Raw genomic sequence first — 7,649 nt, 5'->3', positions numbered from 1 at the left:
GGGGGCATGAGCTGGCCCCCCCCCTGCTGCTGCCTGTTGCAGGCTTGGGCAGGGCCAGCTCCCAATGGCAGCATGCACTCCTGGGGGGCAGGGAGGACCCGCACCCCCCAGATCTGTGGGGGGTGGGGGCAGGGCGTATATGCACTGCCCCTGTGCACGCAGAGGAAGTGTGGCCAGGACAGCACAGAGCTTGCAGTGGCAGGCAGCTTTTGTGTGTGATCCCACTGTGTCCTGCCACGCCAGTCACACACACTGTGCTCTGCAGAGCCTGGGGGAGGGCAGCAGGGTGGGGAACACAGCATTTGCCACCCAGGGTTTGCAGATGGCTGGGCACTCCGGCCAGGAGGGGGTTTGCAGTCTGCCTGCTCCTAGCCAGAGTGCTCAGCTGGCTGGAAACCCTGCCACTCCCAGCCAGCTGCAAACCCCCACTTCCAGCCAGAGTGCCCATCTGGGGAATGCCCAACCTGGCTGGGGGTTGAGAGAGTGGGGAGGTCTGCAGCCAGCTGAGCGGTGGGGGTTTTGAGCCAGCTGAGCACTCTGGTGGGGAGCAAGGAGGCTGCAAACCCCATCCTGGCCAGTGTGCCTGGCTGAATGCAAACCTCCCTGCTCCCTCAGCCCTTAGCCAGCTTCCCCCCACAGCCCTGTCCCGCAACCCCCAAGCCCCTCTTACAGCTCACTCTTCTTGCTGGAGGTAAGTGTGGGTGTTGGGCCCTGCCCTCCCCCCTCCCTTACCCTCCTGCAGGGTTGAGGTTTTCCCCGCCCCTTTTGCAAACAGCTCCTGGAGGCTGGAATTTTGCCAGCCTGCAGAGCTTTTTGGAAAAGGGGGAAATCCATGGGTTTCTCTTCTAAAAGGGAAAATCCGTGTTTTCTCTGATAAAAATGGGAAATCTGTCATTTTCTCTGTTTTTCCATGGGAAATGGAAAACCAGGATCCCTGATAATCATTTATGCCATTGAGGCTGCTACACTGTATTGAGATTAATGAACATAGCATATTCTATCAGGCTCGTGCCCTAGAGAAATCAATGCTGTGCTCCAGATGCTGCTAAGGCAGATCACCCTCCCATACTCCTGATTGTTTTGTGCCACAGGTGGGTCTTTTGAACCATGCCTATCTTCACAATTCCTAGGGTGATCCTCCTTTGTCCTGGAACATGCACTTTGATTACCTTCATCATAAGAGAGCTCGCTTTAAGAGCTGATGGGTAGGGTCCCAACTTGGAGTTCCATCACTGGTATATCTGAAGTGACCACCACACAGCCACCAATCTGAGCAGCCATGCTTTAAACTTAATGTTTATGAAAACGATAGGGTGGGAAGGTATGGCAGATGTGAAGGGAGGGGTTGGTGTCTTTGTCCCCATCAGGGAGATTTTGGCTGTGCAATTGATGCAATGAGGCCCTGGAAAGGAGATCTTTTGTAGCTGTGCCTATGGATCCTGGGGCATAAGTCATCCAGCCCATTTTAAACAGTTACACCAACAGCTCTGGCTCAAAACCCAGAATGCCAAATGTATGGAAGCCTGCTTTCTTTGCAGTATCTTGGGAAAATGAATGTTACAAATACCAAGAAATGAGGGTCAAGCATTCAGTTTACATTAAAACACTCTTGCACTTAGGAATGCATCATGCTTTCTCAGGCACCCAGACTGAAGTTTTCCATAGGTTGAAGTCAGTCCTTATGGATCAGCTTGTTATTGGGAGAAGGGGAGAGAGAAGAGCAACCAGTTTTTTTATCCTTGTTTTTCCTCACCCCTATAGGCTAGGGACAGACATTACACATAAGATGGTTTAAGTGATCAGAAACTGGTTTAAACCTGTAACAGAACAGATGTTCAGTGCACATAAACCAGTTTGAAAATGGCTGAGACTGGTTTGAGATAAACTCGGTTGAATGTAGTATCAGACTTAACTGATTTGGCTCAACCCGGTTTATGCAATGTCTGTCCCAGACCCCTTACTGGTTTAAGATAAACCAGACTCCCCCAGCATCCCAGCATGCTCTCTGGGCTGGATGGTGCTCTCTGCTCCACAGCAGGGCTGGCCCCTCCTTTCTGCTCCCTGGCTGCAGCTTTGGCAATCTCTGCAGGCATCTACCTGGCTTCTGCTCCCCACCTCCCCTTCCCTCTCCACTCTCTGCAGGCATTCCCCATCCCTCACAGACACCTCTCAGCATTAGCTAGAAGACCACATGCTGGCTACCTCCAAGTGGTGGCACACAGGACAAAGGCAGAATCAACAGGTAGTTGGTAATGTCCCTCCATTGTTTTCTTAATGGGCTGATAAACAGAGTTAGGGGTGATAAACTTCCCTGCTGGGCTGGTCAGGAGAGGGGAGGGAAACCCTTCCCTAATCAAAGCATCCTGCTGGCCTAGCTCCCACACCCCCCCCCTCAACTTTGTGCAAGGGAAGGGAGGGCTGCTCTAGCACCCCCTGGCTTCTAGCCTGAGCCACTGCAGGCATGTGCCTTCATTTCTGGAATGAAAAGGGAATGTCTATCCACCTCCAAATCAGTTCAAGCTTTGCAGGTTAAACGAACTTGCAAACATTGAATCAATTTAGGCTGAGGCTTTTTGAATGTCTGTCCCTAGCCAGAGACACATCTTTATGCTCAGCTGACATAATTTCTGAGGCCAGAGAGCTGGAGCTCTTTTTTTCTCCCCTTCCAAATCAACCATTTGTAGATATGGCTTTTCAGTGTCTCTTATTAATACCAGAATTCATTGCAATTCTGAGTAAGCACCTACATTCAGAAGTCATCCCATGAGGCATTATGATGACATACATCACTTAGGAAAACAGGGAAGGTACAGGGAAGATAACTATGGAGATGTTGCACTTTCTACCTGGTGTACACTACTAGGTCAATGAGATATTTTTCTCTCCTAGTTATCTGTGTTCATCTTTTAAAGCAAAATGTCTCCAGGTATTTTATTGCACTCACGCTTATGATATCTGAGCCAAAAGGCATTCTGAAATAGCATTACAGATGGGGCCAGAAGTTCTTCTTGTGGAGTCTTCAGGCACCTGATAGCACTTCAATGGGCTCCAGGATAGGGAAGGAGCAAAGAGTTCTCTCCCTACGGAATTTGTCATATGTGTTTGTGATGTGCACTGCACTGGAGTGCAGCTGTGTATAAAGCTGAGCTAGCAAAGCATGACATTCAAAAGGGCCAGATGTTCAGTTTTTACAGACCACTCAGACCTGCTCTGAATGCATTATTCTGGGCCTGAAAACTGTTTAGCTCTCTTACAAGAAGAGGTTTTCATGAGGTTTCCACTTGATCTAGAAATAGCATCTCTAAGGTACTCTACCAATGGGAATTTTGGAAAGCAGAGACAGCTGTGAAAATGAAAAACAACTGGAGGAAAACGTACCAGATTTAAAAAAGTAGAAAAAAATGCAACCCTCTAAATATTTAGGATTTGAGCTAGGTTTAGTTTGCTTTGTTCAACTGTTCTATGTGTGAACAGATATGATTCTATTAGGAATCTGCATCTATCAAAGCACTCAAGTTGCCTAAGGTCATCTTCATATACAACAACTTGAGTTTCAACAACCAACACTTCCTTCAAACCATGGATACAGCTATGGGCACCAAGATGGCCCCACAATATGCCAACCTTTTTATGGCCCACCTAGAAAAAGACTTCATCAAGAACTGTGCCATCAAACCCTTACTATACTGAGATACATAGATGACATCTTCATCATTTGGACTGAAACCCTGGACTTTATGATGGACTTCCACCAAAAATTCAACAAGCACCACCCCTCCGTCAGACTATCGCCAGCATTTCCTTTTTTGACACCATGATCAATATCCAAGACGGTAAAATTCAAACCACCATATACAAGAAACCCATGGGCCAACATACATATCTACATAGAACCAGCACCCTAAACACGCCAAGAAAGCTGTAATTTACAGCCAAGCTCTCTGATACCACTGAATTTGCAGTGAGAATGTCCATAATAGACTCCTCACAGATCTCAAAAGGGCCTTCAGCCAACAAGGACACTCCTCCAGAGAGATAGATCGCACTTTTGAAAGAGCCACCTGGATACCACATGAAGATTTGCTGCAGTACAAAAAGAAAATCCCCACAAATTGCACACCATTGGTTATGACATATCATCCCCCCCTGGAACCTACATGGAAAATCCTCAAACAATTGCAACCCATACTAGAAGAAGACCCCATTCTTAAAGAGATCTTTCCAGAACCACCCATCCTAGCCTTTAAACAAGCACCGAACCTTGCTAACCTCATCACCAGAAGCAAACTCCCTATGACCCAAACTATACCCAATGGATCCAGACCATGCCAGGACAAGAAATGCAAAACCTGCCAACGTATCCCCACCACCCCCACAATAACTACAGCCCACAACAGAACCATCACCATTTCTGGATCCTACACCCTCACCTCCAAAAATGTAATACATCTCATCCAGTGCACCAAATGCCATGGTGGAAAATATGTAGGAGAAACCAAACAACAACTGCATACCAGAATGAACACACACTGGAAATCTGTCAAAGACAAAAATACCCAACTATCTGTGGGAGCACACTTCTCACAGGACAATCACTCCCTCTCTGATCTCTCAGTTCTAATCCTCAAAGAGAACTTACAACACACCTTTCATAGATGAACCTACAAACTTCACTTCATCAACCTACTGGATACTAAAAACCATGGACTCAATATGGACATTTGTTGTGTGACATGGGGCAAGCTCGGGGCCAAGTCTCAAGTCAGCCTGTCCACCTGTCTATGAGGCAGTCCACCCAATCTCACTTGCCATGACTTTGCTGTAACAACGAACTGGTGGTAAATGCAGGAGGCTGTCCATTTTATGCCCCGATGCCAGGGGGGTGCTATCCATGGCTCCATACGATCTCTACACTGTGGCCCATGCCTCTTAGACAGCATTCAGTATGTCACTATAATCCTGGCCTAAAGCCTGGCCAACTTAGTCCTTTATCAGTTCTGATGGACTCGCACACTCATACTGCCCCCGCTCTGACTGGGGCCTCTTTCACTTCATCCTCTCTCACAGGGTCTCTCGCTTGCTGCACGATACTGTGCCCCCTTCACTCTGCCCTGATCCCTTCAGCGGCCCTGTAGGCCATCAGGCTTATCCAAGTCATGCCTTGGCTGGCAACATGCAGTCTCTTGGGCCTCTCTCATAACCCTCACCTGGGTACCGGCCAGCCAATTCACTGAACGGAGGGCTAACCCTGACCTAGACCCTCACACACCACAACTTGACCTTATGGGGGTTGGCCCATGTGCTGCCCTTTTGGCTATCCCACAGCCCTACTCAGCACACCCTGTTGGGCTGCCCTTCAAACTGACCCTCAGCACTACTCAACCCCTGTTAGGGCCTTCACTAATGCCCTCCCTATAGGGCTCCATGACTGCCCCCTTTCTGGGCCTACATAACTATCCCCTCCATGGGGCCTCTGAGGTCTTTCACCCCTGCAGGTTCAGGTGGCTGCAGCCATGCCTGGTCCCACTCCTTTCCTGGGGTTTTACACCCCCTGGGACTCAGGTGGCTGTAATGCCTGGCCCCCTTACCCAAAGTATTGTGGGGACTGGGGTTATTAAGGGGCCCCGACCCACCTTTCACAGAGGAGTTGAGCGGTTCTGGTATTTGAATGGGGTTGCCGCACCACTGGCAGTCCCACCAGGCCTTCCTTCCCTGGCAGGGTGCAGTTTTAGGTTATGCCCAGGACCAGGAGCCTCCAAGCCATCCCCCATAGCTCCTGCCCTTACCTCCAGAATGTTTCACACTGCAGGGGAGCTTGATGGTGCTGCTCCCTCAGCTACAAGCAGCCGATTGCTGTCTAGGGGTGTGCAAAGTAGGCCGTATTCAATTCTGATTCAGATTCAGCCTGATTCGGGGGACAGTGATTCAATTCGTTGAGTTGGATCACTGTCCCGATTTGATTCAGCTGAATCCGAATCTGAAGACTCGATGCTGATTCAGAGAATCAGTGGCCATAGACACAGCCTTAAACGTTTTTTCTACATACCTCGAGGTACCAGGCGTGGCTCGTAAATGCTGAAATGGTGGGGTGGATGGAGTGTCCCACAGAAGTGCGGCCGCCCCCACTGTGTGCTCGGTGGCAGACCCAGAAGTGGACCAGAAGTGCTTCTGGTCCATTTCTGGGTTCACCGCCAAGCGTGCTGAGGACCCCCCACACTCCCGTGGGATGCTCCATCTACCCCACCATCTCAGCATTCACGAACCATCTGGCACCTAGAAATATGTAGAAAAAACATTTAAAGCTGTGTCTATGTCCGAATCATTGAAACTCTCTAAATCTCTCTGAATTAATTTGGAGGGTTCCAATTTGATTCAGAGAGATTAAAGGGTCTCCTGATTCGATTTGGAGATTTGTCCACCGAATTGGGCTGAATTTCCACCAAATTGAATCAGTGACCAAATTTTCGCACAGCCCTACTGCTCTCTCTGGTTGGCTGGCCTTTGTTTGAAAATGGTCGCCTTAATCAGGGACCTGTCGGCTGCCTGCTCCAGCCCTTAAAGTAGCAGGCACAAAGGTGCACTTAGAATTACTTTACTTAGAATTACAATGAATTCTGGTACTAACAAGAGACACATTACAACCTGTCTGACATCTGATTCACATGGTACCTGCCTGATCTGACTTCTTATATTCCTCTTTTTCCCTCCACCTTTTCTTTCATCCTTTCCCCCTCTTCTCTTCCCTTTTTCTTCCTGGTTCCCTACCATTTCCTTTTTATTGCTAGCCTATTTTTTACCTTGTATCATTACCTCTGTAGTGTTTTCCCTTTGGCCCTTTTCTGTCCCCTGTTGTCTTCCCCCTCCTTTATAACTTTTGTTTTCCTACTTCTACCCTCTTATATTTTCACTAACATCCTGTCACACACTACTTTTAGCTTCTCTTATTCCTGCTTTCCTGATCTCCAACTATTCCCTTTTTCACAGACTGCCTCTTTTTCACCTTATATTTTATCTCTGTTGTCTCCCTCTTACTTTTTCCTCCCCCTGCTCTCTTTCCCCTCCCCTCCCTGCTTTTCCTTTTGTCTTGCTCATCTCTGCCTATTTATATTTTCACTGACATCCTTCCACACTTTTAGCTTCTCTCATTCCTTCAAGTCCCAGACCAGCAGACTCCCTATGCCTGACGAAGGGCAACTGTGCTCGTAAGCTTGCTAAGAACTTTTTTCCAACTACTCAATTGGTCTAATAAAATATCGGGCACTGGTCAGACCGCAGTTGGAATACTGCGTGCAATTTTGGGCGCCGCACTTCAAGAGGGATGTGGATAACCTGGAGAGGGTCCAGAGAAGGGCCACTCGTATGGTTAAGGGCTTGCAGGCCAAGCCCTATGAGGAAAGACTAGGGCACCTGGACCTCTTCAGCCTCCGCAAGAGAAGGTTGAGAGGCGACCTTGTGGCTGTCTATAAGTTCATCACGGGGGCACAGAAGGGAATTGGTGAGGTTTTACTCACCAAGGCACCCCTCGGGGTTACAAGAAATAATGGCCATAAGCTAGCAGAGAGCAGATTTAGACTAGACATTAGGAAGAACTTCTTCACAGTTCGAGTGGCCAAGGTCTGGAATGGGCTCCCAAGGGAGGTGGTGCTCTC

This window comes from Alligator sinensis, unplaced genomic scaffold (genome assembly GCF_000455745.1).
Source record: "Alligator sinensis unplaced genomic scaffold, ASM45574v1 scaffold768_3, whole genome shotgun sequence".
Taxonomy (NCBI): Eukaryota; Metazoa; Chordata; order Crocodylia; family Alligatoridae; genus Alligator; species Alligator sinensis.
Note: the sequence above shows the minus strand (reverse complement) of the source record.